Source organism: Equus asinus, chromosome 20 (genome assembly GCF_041296235.1).
Source record: "Equus asinus isolate D_3611 breed Donkey chromosome 20, EquAss-T2T_v2, whole genome shotgun sequence".
Lineage (NCBI taxonomy): Eukaryota > Metazoa > Chordata > Mammalia > Perissodactyla > Equidae > Equus > Equus asinus.
The window spans coordinates 13,560,178-13,575,561 of record NC_091809.1 but is presented as its reverse complement, the minus strand read 5'-3'; the positions used below and the strand labels follow the sequence as shown (position 1 = coordinate 13,575,561).

The 15,384-nt window shown below is 46.4% G+C and overlaps 1 protein-coding gene and 1 pseudogene across 3 annotated transcripts in view; both read left to right on the top strand.

Moving 5' to 3' along the window:
- LOC106847639 (zinc finger protein 709-like) overlaps positions 1-15,384 on the top strand; it is a 65,714-nt gene extending 50,330 nt beyond the window's left edge. For 2 of the 3 annotated variants that reach the window (XM_070491683.1, XM_014867034.3), the window contains exons 5-7: positions 7,953-8,079; positions 9,298-9,478; positions 9,886-15,384. The gene's annotated coding sequence lies outside the window, so the exon portion shown is untranslated. The remainder of the gene's footprint in view (positions 1-7,952; positions 8,080-9,297; positions 9,479-9,885) is intronic. The other variant, XM_070491684.1, reaches the window with a different exon arrangement.
- LOC106847667 (zinc finger protein 77-like) overlaps positions 1-15,384 on the top strand; it is a 15,687-nt pseudogene extending 303 nt beyond the window's left edge.

The following is a 15,384-nucleotide window of genomic DNA, read 5'->3' as shown; positions in this document are numbered from 1 at the left end:
AGCTCGGCAGGACGGTGGGTCCCGGCGTCCTGTTGCGGCCCCGCGTGGGGGCCCTGGTCCCACCTGAGTTCCCACTGTGGGCGCAAACAATCCGTAAGGGATCCGTAGATCAAAGCTGGGGTGAGTTTGTCACCCAGATCTGAGGACCGGCCTGGGGCCCTGCGTCCCCACTAAGGACGGACACCAAAGAAGTGAGTGTGCACAGTGGTCATATACGTCAGAGAGCAGGTGTCACAGATGATCGGAATGTCCCTTTTACAGCGGTCACCAGGTCGCCCAGCCGGCAGAGCGATCGCACAGCAGGGAGCAGGTCTGTGGTCTCCAGCTGGGGGGTCGCAGGGCGGGCGCAGCAAGCAGTTCCTGGCCTGGGGAGAGACGCTTATCCGAGGGGGAGGTTACATCTTCCTTCATCTTCAAGGGCATTGTTCTCGTCTCTGGACGGAGAAGATGGTGAGGGCAGAAATACAGGGCGTGCTCCGTGGGCACGGCAGGCGCTTTGGGAAACAAGGTGAGGCCGAATTAGTTTTACAAGTGGCTTCCTCGTGTCCGCCAGTATAGCCTACTGCTCCCCACTTATTTATCACCGCCCTGGTCGTGGTGCCGGGTCGGTGAGCCGAGAAGTCGAAAGAAAGATTTCTTAGACTTTTAAGATCTGGCAGTAGTGCTCTTTTATTTGGAGAATAGAATAGCATGGGGACAGGACCCAGGGGCACTCAGGCTGCTGCGTGGGGACAGGGCCCATGGGCAGGAGCAGCCACTCCTGCTGCCCCGAGTTGAGGGTTAGGGCTAATTTTATAAGGCATGGGTATGTGAGTTATCTCTTTACAAGACAAAAGAAAGAACATGAAAAAAAGTTAAAATGGTATCAGTGCAGGTGGGGTCTGGGCATTGGGTGATCCCATGACTTTTAGACAAGAGTCAAATCGGATTAAGTAAAGGTAAGAAAGGTTAGAAGCCACCACCCTAAATCAGTTACATAAGATTGCCACACAGCAACCAACTTAAGTTCTTGCCTTCCCCATTAAGAGTTTCTAGGGACAAGGTCATCTCTCTTCTTCTTCCTGGTACAGAGAGGGAGGCACCTTTTTCAGATAGAGATTTACCTTACAAATGTAAAGGTGTCCTAACAAAGGGAAAGTTCCATTCCTCAGAGCCTCCCTCCCTGTCCCAGTTTATCGAAAGCAATCAGCCCAAAACAATCCTGATGCCAAAGAGACATATCCTGGGGTGGCCAATTTCAGGGCCCTACAAGGTCATCCCCGCTTCCTTCACAAATACAAATGTCTCTCAAAAGGGCAAGCAAATTCCAGTCCTCAGAGCCTGCTTCTCATCTGCAGTTTTTAAAATTAAGCAGCCTAAAATCCTCATCAGTCGGTCGTGGGGTGGGTCCTGACATCTTATCCCAGCCCCTTGTCGGGGGCGCTGGGTCCCACCCCAGTCCTTGGCTGGGCAGGCGTCAGAGGGGGATGGGTGGACCCCAGCTGGGCAGTCAGAGCTGAGGACCATGGGGTCTCGTCCGGACTGGGGGCCGGAGACGCTGATCCGGAGATGGTGGGATGGGGCCGAGGGAGGGTCTCAGGTCCTCCAGCCCAGAACGCACCAGAAAAGGCGGGGCAGGAGGGGAGCAGGAAGTCGGGTCTCAGGACCCCCGCCCCGTGGTCGCGCAGCGCGGGCTCGGGTCCAGGCCCGTCCGCATCTCAGCGCTCGTTCCGACGGGCGGGGGTCGGGCCTGCGGGGCGCGCGGAGGCCGAGAGCGTCTGGGAAGGAGGGGGCGATGGTGCGCAGGGGTCAGGCGGTGGAGACGAAGCATCCGAGCTCAGTGAGCACACTTTCCTGCCGGAGAGGGACCGCAGGGGCGGGAGGAGGGACGCGCCCGGGGCAGGGGCTCTGCGCGAGGGGGCGCTGTGGCCGGAGGACCCGCAGGAGCTGGGCGGCGTTTGTCTGGAGCGGAGAGGAGTGGACGGAGCCGGAGGCCGGGTGTGGGGCTGATGGCAGGTCCCCGAGCGCAGCCCGTCCTCGGAGGGGCCGTCTGCGGGCCCGGGCTGCGGGCGGCCCAGGGCGGCGTCTGTGGAGGAGAGGCTGAAGCAGCGTGGCCGACACGCGTTGGTTCTGCTCGTTGGTGGGGCCCAGCGGTTCACGAACGGTGCAGGAGCACTTAGACTTTTGTTCGGTTATTTGAAGGTGTAAGGTTTTTATTTTCTTGGTTGGGTGGTGGAATCTTCCAGAGTGCTGCCTCAAGGGTGACCAGAGTCTTGCTTCTTTTTGTTATTCTTTGCAGATTTATGTCTGTTTTCCATCACCAAACAGTGTTCTGTGTGATTCTGCCTCTGCTAAATTTGTAGTGGGTGACTATTACCAGGAATACAGCATCCATGTCACACAGAAGGCTTCTGTGTGCTTCCTCAGCCGCAGTCTGTGTCACAAGTCCTGGTGTGTGAGGCTTGGGTGACGTGGTTAACTCATCCACTCCACTCCTTGCAGGGCCTGGCTTGTTTCACGTTTCTGTTTCCCCTTTGTTGGCAGTGCTGCTAGAGTCCTTGTTTTTATTTTCAAGTGCAAATGGGTGATCAATGTTTTTCGTGTTGGAGAAAAATTTCAGGGTTCTAGATTATGGATAAGTTCAAATTGACTAGGAAATGCTGATGCAGGAGGGTCTGGATCCAATGTCTTTTGTCACAGATGAGTGTTTATTTCATATCGTTTCCTGCACTTGGAATTAACCAACTTTGGTCCATCTTGAGTGTGTGAAATGGGATCTCCTTTTGATGCCATATTTTTTTGCACTGATTCCCATTGGGGTTGAGCGTTTGTCGTGTGGCATTTTGAATTCAGTGGACAATTAGCCATTAATGATGACGTAGCTAGTGACCAGTTTGTTTGCTTTTTGGTTTTTAGCAGTAATTAGTTGTAGCTTTTAGTTGTTCCCCTGCCCATTGTTAGCTCTGCTGCTTAGGCAGTTTATTATTGGACTCCTGTAGGTACCTCACAGATGACATCGCCCTGAAACTTGGGTCACCATGGTAACAGAAGCCAGAGTTATTTTGCAGGAACTGAGGGTCGACCCCTGTCTGGCTAAGGCCGGTGGAGACCAGCAACCGACCAGTTGGGGCTGCACAGGTGTCTAATACATGAACTCCTGAAATCAGGGAGCCAACAACTACACCCTCAGGCCATGTTAAGACCACCATTTGGTGACCGTGCGTCCTATGCAGAGCCATGAGGCTTCACTAGGTTTGCGCAGATCGTCAATTACCTGCTTTCTCCTTACCTCCCATCGCCTGTCTCCACACTTCAGACCACCCCGCCCCCCCCCAAATATCCTTAGTCCCCATTTTCGGGGAGGCAGACTTGAGATTTGTTCTCCCTTCTTGCTTGTCCGCCTTGTGAGTAAACCTTTTCCCTGCCGCAGACACGTCTTGGTGATTTGCCTTTCATGAAACGGGCAAGACGAACCTGGTTCATTAACACTTTCATGGTCTCTCTGATAGTTTTCAGTTATTTTCTCACCTTTAATTCATTTGTGTGTTTACTGCTTTCTCACGTTTTCTTTACATGGTCTGGACAGTCATCCTTTTTCATGTCTAGGTATTGCAGATATTTTCTCCCAGATCATGGTTTATTGTTTCTCTCTTCTGCATTTTGATGAGCATGTCCTAGTTTAATAGACTTGAATTTCCCACTCTCTTCCTTTGTAGCTGACTCTTTTCTCTTGAATAGGAAAACTCTCCCAGCTCTCAAGTCATAAACACGTTTGCCTGTGGCTTCTCCAAGTGTTCTGCTGTCGTGTCTCACAGTTAGATCTGCAGTGAGCTGGTCATTGTCCGTGAGGTTGACAAGGACATCGGTCCCTTATTCTTCTGTAGATGCCAGTTGTCCCCACCTCACGTGTCACAGAGCCTCCATCCCACTCTTGCCTGGCAGCGCTGCTCTGGGGCAGGTCCACGTGCCCACCTTGGGGGCCTGTTTCAGGGGGTCCGTTTTCTCCATTGGTGTCCCTGTCCGACCCTCTGGTGATGCCATCCTGTCCTAATCACTACAGTTTAACAAGTTTTAATGTCTGTCAGGGAAAATCCCGCCACCTTGTTCTACAGAAAATGTCAGATTTTCTTAGGAATTTGTTTTACATTCCCGTTTTTAGAAGTAGCTTTTCTTTTCTTTTTTTTTAGATTGTATTTTTTTCCTTTTTCTCCCCAAAGCCCCCCAGTACATAGTTGTATATTCTTCGTTGTGGGTCCTTCTAGTTGTGGCATGTGGGACGCTGCCTCAACGTGGTTTGATGAGCAGTGCCATGTCCGCGCCCAGGATTCGAACTAATGAAACACTGTGCCGCCTGCAGCGGAGCACACGAACTTAACCACTCGGTCACAGGGCCAGCCCCTAGAAGTCGCTTTTCTTAAGTTCAAACAAAACAGAAACAAACCCAAGACAAACGTGGTTGACCGTTTAATAGAGTTTCCTTAAAACTCCTGAGCAGTTGAGAGAGCTGCCATCATGGCCTCCTTTCTGAGGATGTGTGAGATCTCTGCATTTGTTGCGCTCCACTCTCGTGTCATCCAGTAACAATTTGACATATTCCCAGTAAGTCGTTTTGTATCCCACATTATATATATTTTAAATAAAATTAGTTGTAACAGCAATTAGTTTTAAAAATCTTTGTTACCAGAGTCTATCTTAAAAATTTACTGTTTACCTGCTTGTTTCTAGTGATGCAAAATACATGTGATTTATTTTTATGACTTTGAATTCTGGAAACAAACATCTGATTCTATGATTATCTTCATATTCCTTTCGGGTGTGACGTGCACAGTCATTGTGCTATGAGTAAAGGGAAATTTTTTCTTTTGTTACAAGATTTTTTCCTCGGAAAAGGACACCATTAGTTTCCTCGATTAATGATTTTTAAAAAGTAGCCTGTACTGCATTTCAGCACTGGAGAGGTTTCTCTGTCTGTCATTACAGAGAGCTCATGGTGAGGAACACATTTGCTTACTGCTGGGTCCCTCCCTCAGGAGCTTCCCAGATGGAAACTGAAATTGGTCCCCTTATGTGCAGGGCAGGCAGAGACCTAAAAGGGCCAGGACACTCCAGATTTTAGGTGGCACTTTTAATGAGCCAGGAAACTGTCTTATGCAGCCCAAAGATGAGTAGTTTCTGCTCCCACCCGCCAAATCTGAAAAGTTTCTCTAGGGGCCTTAACGGGGTTCAGTCACGTCCACAGTCCAGATGGTCTCAACACTGACTCACTCTCTCAAGGCTGTGACCTTGGGGCAGCTGCTGGGAGTTGGGAAGGCAAGTGGAACATCGTTCCAAGCACAGCGACAGGGTGGGCAGCCTCCAGAGGCCCGGATTTATGTCCGGGCTCAACCCCCATGATGTCTTCGTGATGACCTCTGCAACAGATGCTTGGAAACACTCTGAAAAGAAAGAAGACTGTCCATGTGGTTTTATGTTAAACCATTTACAAGACCTTAGTTATCAAACTCACAAGCACAGAATAGAAGATTAAGAGGAATTTCTTTTCTTTTTTTGTATAAACTATTTTAATATGAGTTTTTTTAAGCTCATGGTCGCCCACAATATTAAAATGACAAATGCAGGCATCTTTTACTCTCATCGTGGTGCATGCAGCAGAGAGACGTGTTTCCAGTAGGAACCAGCACTTCTCCTCAAATTCATTGGGCAGGTTTGTTTTCATATTCTCCTTTTCCACATGCCACTGAGCGAGCTTATGACCACACATCTTGTCCCCATCAAGAGACACGTGTAAACGGGTAGACATTTACTAAAGAAGAGCAGTTCACCTTTGAAAGATAAAAGCTAACTACAAAGCAGAGCTTGTATAAAGTTCCAGTACTGGGATTTAAATTTCGCTGAGGCATTTTCTGCTTCAGGAATAAAGGGAAAGACGAGATGAAGTCTTGATTTAGGATGAGAGTTCATTATTATGGGTCGTGTGTTGGAATAATCATTCACTCAGTATTTTGCTCCTTTGGGATGAGAGTTTGAAAAGGGCTTCATACACCTTTAAAATTTATCACATACACTAGAATAAGGTGTTAAAGTTAACACTGATTATTACTCATATTAGTCCATTTTGAAAGCTCACCAGCCTTCATGAAGTACACACACACACATGTTCACCTGTTATGAGGCAGGTTTGTGAAAATAATTCAATACACCACATCTCTCCATGAACTGTCAGCTTACAGCATTTCTTACCTGAGAGACATCCCAAGAATAGTGTTTCATAGAAAGCCCCCGCCCTACTAGGAAACAGTCATGAAGGATTTTGAATCACTTTACTCTTTAAAGGACGTTCTTTCCTCGTCTCCAAGTCCGGGTGCCATTCATTCCCTTTAGAGCCAGTTGTGTTGAAAGGCTTGTGAGATAATAGAAAACATGCATTGTTGTCAGCCCTCAGTGCCTGACACCCTTGGAATTTCCTGGGTGATAGGAGCGTCCTTTGTTCTCATGAGGTAACTCTGGCTGGGCTCCTGGAGGAGGATTTGTCACTGGAAAGATGAAGTCATGACTAGAAGCTTGGGATTTTTAACCCCGCCCCCACTGTCTTGAGAGGGCAGAACGCCTGAAACTGAGTTTAATGATCGATCATGTGTACGTGATGAAGCCTCTGTAAAAGTCCCAATAGTGTGGGGTTTGCAGAGCTCCCGGGTTGGTGAAGAGATGGAGGTGCAGGGAGAGTGGCGGCTGTTATATTCGAATTCTGTGGTCATCATTTTTGGGACCCATCAGACTGTCTTCCAAAGTGGCTGCACCGTTTACATGCCCGTGAGCAATGGCTGAGCTTCCCCCTTGCTCACGTCCCGCCAGCACTTGCTCCATTTCTGCAGTGAATGAACAGGGCTCTGCTTGTACCCTTGATTTGCATTTCCCTGCTGGCCATGGGCCAGCCTCTGCTCATGTCTTCTTGGCCATTATTTCCTCTTTGGAGACGGGTCTGCTCACATTTCTTGCCCATTATTTAATTATAGCGTTTCTCTTTATATTGTTGTCTCTTTTTTATTGTTGTGATCTGAGTTCTTTAAGCACGGTGAGAACACGAGCCTCCTGTCAGGTGTGTGGTTGGCAAACCCCAGGTGCTGCACTAGGTGAGGTGGCCTGACCTTCTCTGTAGCTGATGCAGCTGGGAGTTTTTTCTTTAGGTTTTGTAGTGCTTTTTATGCCATGCGTCTGGTGTCATCACAGAGCATTCTAAAGTCATTTAGGTATTTTTTCTCTTGGTTAAAGTCCCATTTGCCTCTATTGCTTTCACATCCTTCAATGACTGTTGTTTGTGTGACCATTTTCCTTGAATTCTGGGGACTTGATTAGTTATTTCAGAGGTTTTCCAGCTTCCCAGAGTCTTCAGGAAACAGGCTCTCCTCTTATCCAGCTGGTGTCCCAGGGCCTGGCTCACACCTCTGCCCACAGTGTCCACCTCATCCTGGGAGGGGTCGTGTCTCTGCCTCTGTTGCCAGTTAGGGAGGAGTCCAGGGCCCTCTACACTGTTGCCTCCAAGGAGAGAGTGTTCAGCTCAAGCCGCATTGCTGGTCCCAGGGTTCAGAACATCCTGACGTTCTGGTTCCAGTTCTTGGAGCTGACAAGGACATAACTTTTGATCAAGTCAAGTACCCATTTCCATGTGATCCGAAAGATGATTTCATTTTTCAGTTTTTACCTTATATCAGAGTCTGCTCTGTCTCAGAAAAACATAATTCTTAGATTCATGCATGTATGAGTCTATCAATTGTTGTGGTTGCACTTTGCTGCAGCTTTACAAGCACTTACCATCGCTGAGTGTACCGTGTGCCACTTGCTTGTTTATTGTCATTTCCCATGAACATGTGAGTTTAGGAGTCCTAGGAACTGAGTCCAGGTCCCCGGCTGTCACCCTCCCACACCCCTTGGTGCAGACGGGGCCTGGCTGAAGTAGAACGTGTGGGCTGTTTCAGGCCTCGCTGGTATTTGAGGACGTGGCTGTGAACTTCACCCCGGAGGAGTGGGCTCTGCTGGATGGTGCTCAGAGGAAGCTCTACAGAGACGTGATGCTGGAGACCTGCAGGAACCTGGCCTCTGTGGGTGAGGACGGCTTCACGCCTTCACTGAGTGGGAACACTGGGAGGGAACAGGTGTTTCTCACACTTGTCCTTTCTTATTGGGGCCAAGAAAGGGGAATATGTTCGAAAAAAGAGAGACCTTGTCCAAGCCTTCATGGAACCACCTAGAGTCAAATAGCTTTTCCACAAAACATTTTATGTATTAAATAGACTTTTTGTTACTGTTGATCAAAACTGTGAGATGTCCTAACTTTATAATCATGAATATTGTCTCTAGTGTCACTTTGGGGCAGCTATATGGTTTCCACCCCTGTGCCAGTTACACTGTATTATACACAGGTGGCATGGTGATTTTGCTGCCATTAAGCTGGCACTTATCCATCCTCACTGGCCTTGAGGACCAAAGTATGGGCTCAGCTCATGGACTGTTCCCCCTCTGTCCTCCTTCATGGTGAGCTCTTGCTCGTGAGCTGTCACCAGCTGCACTCACCATCCATCTGCCATGGCAGCTGGAGCAGTGGACACAGGCTCCATCTGGGGTCTCGGTGTCTGCACCCACTAGAAAGAAACCTTATTTCTGTAAGTGATGTGGGAAAACCTTGGGTTGCCCCAGTAACTTTAGAAGACACACAAAAACACACAGTGGAGTGAAACCGGGTGAATGTCCTGAGTGTGGGAAGCTTCCTGTTTTCCCTCATCCCTCCAGGAACAGGAGAGAATGCACACTGTGGAGAGACTGCTCTCATGGAGAGCAACCACCCTTGGGAGGAGGGACTGACATTTGGCCACGTCCCTTAGAAATGGGACTCAGTCACTGTGTGAGAAGGGTCAGACGTGTCACTTCCCTGGCTTCCCTGCTGACTTTTTGTCCCTCCTCGCTGCCTGGGGAAGACCTTCTGCATCTCCTCTTATAAAAGGAGCATCTGGGGATGTGCATTTGCGCAGTTCCTTCCTACTTTGCTTTTATGATAATTGTTATCTCAATGTTACTCTGCATCCATTTGGAAGTATTTCTTAGTGAACAGACTGCCATTTTGAGTCATTTCCCTTATTCCTGCCAAAGTGCCAGATAGCTGAGGGTCTGAGAGTTTTTCTTTACTCGCATGTCCATTCTTCGTCATAATATTTGTTTACATTTTTGGGTCAGTGTATGAAAAGAAATCCACATATCATTTATTTTCTTTCCTTTATTCTACCATTTTTTTCCCAAGAAATTAATTTGTGGTACCAATTGTTGTAGATTGTTGCACTCAAGTTAGAACCAGTGGATTGAGACTTCAGCCACATATATTGGAAAATAAAACAGCCAACGAAGAGAAAATAGTAAGGTTCATAAGATGTGAGTGCCGGTCTGCTTCTGGACAAAACTGGACATTCCACAACGTTGGAGATCAGCACCCAGCCCAGGAGAGCCCTGTGAGGTGAGTGGCATTCCCACAGGAGGAAGGGGTCTCAGCAGAGGGTTAGACTCACTTAAATTAAAGAAAACGTAGAAGCCTTGCTAAACAATTGTGTCCTGGGAGAACTTTCAGAAGATATTTTCATAAATGAGATGTATATACCAAGTGTCTAAAATATAATTCAATTGTAAACAATTATCCTGAAACGCTGTATGTAATAAAGACTCAAAGTTATGACTATATTTGAGGCCTCAGGTAGAGCATTAAGCTTTTCCACTTTGTAACAATGTTGACAGTGCCAAAAACATTCATTTTCATTGAAAATGAGAAATTCATAGTCAAAAGAATCATTAACTATCAATAAGTCATTAATAAAAGACTCACTTATAATCATTATGCCCTAACGGTGTGCTTCGTATTTTGAACAGGAGCCATTTGCTGGAGAGTCTCCATGGAAGTAATGAAGGTGATGGCTGTGGAGAAACCCTGAACCAGATTACAGACCTTCCTGTGCATGAGAGGTATCCAGCTGGAGTTAAACCCAGTGAATGCACCAAGTGTGGAAAAGCCCTCACGGATTGTTCTCTCCTTAAGAATCGGCAACGATCTCACACTGGGCATAAACCTCATCCATGTGAGGAATGTGGGCGGGCCTGCAGTTGTGTCTTGTGCCTCAGCACTCCTGTGGAAACAGACATTGTAGAGAAGCCCTGTAAAGGACGTCAGGATACTGGGAGAGCATCTGAGAGACACGTGAAGAGTCTCCATGGTAAAAAGCCTTTCGAGTGTAAGAAATGTGGACAAGTTTGCACTTGCGTCTCATCCTTACGGGAACATGAAAAAGGTCACCGTGGAGAGAAGCTCCGTGTATGTACAGTCTGTGGGAAATCCTTTAAGTATGACTCCTACCTATTACGACATGTGAGAACACATGCTGGAGAGAAACCCTGTGAATTTCCAAATACTCAGAGAGCATCTATGAGAAACATCAAGAGTCTCCGTAGTAAAAAGTCTTTTGAGTGTAAGAAATGTGGAAACGCTTTCACTTGTCCGTCATCCTTGCAGGAACATGCAAGAGGTCACTGTGGACAGAAACCCCATGTGTGTGACATATGCGGGAAGTCACTTCTGTATGACTCCTACCTTTCACGGCATATGAGAACACATACTAGAGACAGACAACACGAATGTAAGGAATGTGGGAAGGCTTTCAGCCGTTCCTCCTCCCTGCGAGTACATATGAGGACACACACTGGGGAGAGACCCTATGAGTGTCAGCACTGTGGGAAAGCTTTCGGCCGTTCCTTCTCCCTGCAAGCACATGTGAGAACACACACCGGTGAGAGACCCTATGAGTGTCAGTGCTGTGGGAAAGCCTTCAGCTTCCCCTCCTCCCTTCAAGTACATGTGAGAACCCACACTGGGGAGAGACCCTATGAATGTCAGCAGTGTGGGAAAGCCTACAGTCTTCTCTGCTCCTTGCGAGTACATGTGAGAACGCACACTGGGGAGAGACCATATGAGTGTCAGCACTGTGGGAAAGCCTTCAGCTGCCTCTCCTACGTTCGAGCACATGTGAGGATACACAGTGGGGAGAGAGCCTTTGAATGTCAGCGGTGTGGGAAAGCCTTCAGACATCCTGCAAACCTTCGAGTGCATAGGAGGACACACAATTGAGAGAGACCCTATGAAAATGAAGAATGTGGGGAAGTTTACACATATCCCAGTAAACTGGGGAGCACACATGAGGGCACACACTGGCAAGACACCGTATGAATGTCAGCACTGTCAAAAGCCTTCAAATATGTCACGTCTCTGCAAGTACATGTGAGAACACACACTGCACAGAAACTCTGAACACAAAGACTGAAGGAAAGCCGTCATTCTCCCTTGAAACCTGTTGTAAATGCAAGCAAACACACTGGAGAGAAACCCTAAAAATTGGAAGAATGCGGAAAAAATTTAGATGTAGCACTTCACTTATTTTCTTCATCAAATCTCAGGAGAAGGACGTCAGCATCATGGTGGAGTGAACTTTCCTGGGAATCTCTCCCCTCCAACATAGAAGAAAAAGGGGCATCGATACTGCAACAGAGGACATCCTAACAACATAGAAAATGTCAGAGAGACACGGACACGTACGATGGAGGGTGGAGAAGCTTGAGCCCCCTTTGGAGGAGCTGTAATGGCGTAAGAGAAATCTTCACTCCCTCCCCTAAAGACTGTGACCTGCAACCATGGGAGGTTCTCTGAGGGAAGGAATGGGAGGGGATGTGAATTCGCAGGGTCACCAAGGGCTGCCTAGGCTCCTTGCAGCCTAGAGGGAAGCCCTCTAATGGGGTGAAAGCTTGCAGAGGAGGTGACCTCATTAAGCCAACACCCCAGGAGACCAGATAGAGCGAGAAATCCGGAGAGCATGGAGGAGAAAGCGCACCTCGTCCCACCTGCACCGCCATTCCCCTGCCTGGGACCTAGGCTAAAGGCGGAGGGCTCGGAATATGCTGCTCTCGACCCCCACCCAGTGGCAATATGTAGTAAGTGCAACCAAATAATCAGGGAATGTGTCAGACCTGACCTACCTCCTCTAACAACATCAGACACTACATCAAATCTAAAGACATGGGCTCAGCCCCATGGCCAAGTGGTTAAGTTTGTGTGCTCTGCTTTGGCAGCCCAGAGTTCCACTGGTTCAGATCCTGGGCATGGACATGGCATCTCCTTTCAGGCCATGCTGAGGCAGCATTATACATGCCACAACTGGAAGGACCCACAACTAAAATATATAAGGATGTACTGGGAGGACTTGGGGAGAAAAAAAGATTGGCAACAGTTGTTGGCTCAGGTGCCAATCTTAAGAAAAAGAAAACAAAACTACAGCCCAGAGAGAAAATGACAAGTGTCCAGAATTCAGTCCTGAGGCCACAGAAATATGTAATCTAAATGACAAACAATTCAAAATAGCTATCATGAAAAAACTCAACGAGATAAAAGGGAATGTAGGGAAACAATTCAACGAGTCCAGGAGATACTTCACAAAAGAGATTGAAACTGTGAAGAAGAATTAGTCAGGAATATTAGAGATGAAAGACACAATGTAAGAGATAAAATACAAAGTCCCTGAACGCTCGAGTGGACATCAGAGAGGAGTGAATCAGCATAATCGAGGATAGACATGTTGAAATGCTCCAAACACAGATGGAGAAAGAACTAAGACTAAAAGGAATAAAGAAAGCCTCTGAGAAATATCCAACTCAGTGAGGGAACGTGAGATAAGAATTATAGGTATTCTGGAAGGGGAAGAGAAGGATAATGGAGGAGAAAGCATGTTCAAGGAAATAATAGCAGAGAACTTCCCAAATCTAGGGAAAGAGAGGGAAATCTGTGGAAGAGTCTTCCAGACCTCCGAGATTTGTCAATACAAAAAGACCTACTGCAAGGTATATAGTAGTAAAGCTGGCAAGAATGAATGACAGTACCCAAGGGTAGCAAGGCAGAAGAAAACCTACAAAGGGACCCCTATCAGGCTTTCAGTGGATTTCTTTGCAGAAACCTTACAGGCTAGGAGAGAATGGAATGACATATTCAGATCTTTAAAGGACAAAAATCTTCCATCAGGAATACTGTATCCAACAAAAATATCCTTCAGATATCAGGGAGACATAAAAACTTTCCCAGAAAAACAAAAGGTAAGGGACTTCATAGCCACGAGACCCACCCAACAAGAAAGCCTCAGGAAAGCCCTCATACGTGAAAAATGAAAACAACAGAGAAAGGGCTCAGAAAACACAGAGTAAGGAGATAAATAGGTAGACAGAATCAGAATAGGATAGCAAATACTCAAGTATTGCATTGAGGTAAAAGGAAGGAAAACACCAAAAACAAAGACAGGCCTGTGACTTTAACCACAAACTCACAACACAAGATGGAATGAGAGATGAGAAGAACTTAGGAGGGAAGGAGGAAAGGGACTGAATTTTTTAGACTAAGGAAATTAGAGCCCATCAGAAAATGGACTATCTTATACATGACATTCGGACTACAAACCTCATGGTAACCACTAAAAAAAGCAGAGCAGAGAGAGACAAAGAATAAAGAAGGAGAAAGCAAAGAAACACATCGTAAAAAAACTACATAATTCAACGGGTTGACCAAAACACAGAGGATGAGAAACAGGAAGTGCAGGAAAACTGAAAAACAAGTGATTAAATGAAAGCATTAAGCCCTCATACATCAATAATCGCCCTAAATGTGAATAGATTGAATTCTCCAATAAAAAGATAGAGTGGCAAGATGGATCAAAGAACAAGACCCAACAGTATGCTGCCTCCAGGAAACACATCTCGGCTCCAGTGACTCCAGACCAGGCCTGTGTTCCCACCCTTGTATCTCCTTATTTAAACCCTTGTAATCCTTAAACCTTATATCCATTTTATAATTACTACAATAGTCAATTTCTAGATTGACTTACCTCTTACCTACCCCAATAGTTTATTTTCTTCTCCTCCAACTCTATAAGATAGATCACAACCTAATTACAAAAATTTTAAACTAACACAAGAATTACCATTGCAAGTTTTCCTGATACTATATATGTTTTCCCAGTTCACATCTGAATGGGTCTCGGATGGCAATGTCTTTTTCCAATGGGGTCATTCCTTTGTTTCACACAAAAGTCAGTCCAATTGTTGGACATGTGGCCAACTTCCCCTTTCTAGTACATCTGGGTTACCTTGGTGGGTTTCTCTCTTTCACGGTAAAGCTTTTCAATTGAAAATAATTTGCTATAATGGAAAGTTCTAGTTGGTGTTCACAGTTCAGCTGATCATACTAATTATGATCCTGAAACATGGCCAATAGCGCATACTATTAATGATACAGGCAACAGCTGCTCTTTTTCTGTTTTTGTGTTTCTCGGACCATCCAGTTATCCCAGCAATTTGCAATTAAACAAAAGAAGCCAGATATTCCAGTGAGAACTAAGGGAGGTTTTATACAAATTTGGGATGGATATGTCTGGCTTGCTCCTAGCTGTGGATCTTTAAGCATAACACCATCTTTATGTTGAGAACAAAGAAATCATTGCAAACAAAATCTACTGAATTGCAGTCTATATATAGGCTGGATATCCCCTGGCTTGTGTCCGAATACTCTCATCTTTAAAGAAAGTGATTGGTTTGGGAAAGACTGGTCTCAAAGGCCAGGCATTTATTGGGTGGCTCCTCAGGGAACTGATCTCTGGCCGTGGCTACTGCCTGGATGGCTCAGACGCTTCCTGTGGATGCAGGGAAAAATTTGACCTGAAGTAACAACCATCGCCAGTCTTTCTCTCCTTAAGGCCAGAGGGACTCCTTCAGTCTTCTACTGGTAGGACCAACCACCTAGCGGCTTTATCTGTTCCTTCTTTGGGGCTACATGTCATACCACATATAGAAGCCCTGACTAAATTTACTCATCAAGTCAAGCAGGAATAGACTTATTAAATATTCAAGTGTCTTTAATGAGAAAGTCTGTCCTTCAAAATAGAATGGCCTTAGATTGTCCAACAGAATCCCAAAGTGGTACGTGTGCAATCATTCAAACTGAATGCTATGTTTTTATACCTGGGGAGTCTTCCAACGTGTCCTCTCTGCTAAAGCACATGAAAAAGCAAGTCGGTACCCTAGGTGACTACACCTCGCCTCAATTCATTGAGTTGGCTCCCTTCAGGTATTGGTTCTGTTTTGTGATCCAGATTGCAATTCCTATTTCTATTTACTCCTTGGAATTCTTATATTAATCATAAGGTTCAAACTAATCACTGTTTTCTTAACTCAGTGTTGTATGACTGGCATGCAGGCTAGGGTAATGATTGCTCAATGAATCCAGATGGTCGACTGATATTACAACCCTCGATGAATTTCTTTCCTGATAAACACTATGCCTAAAAA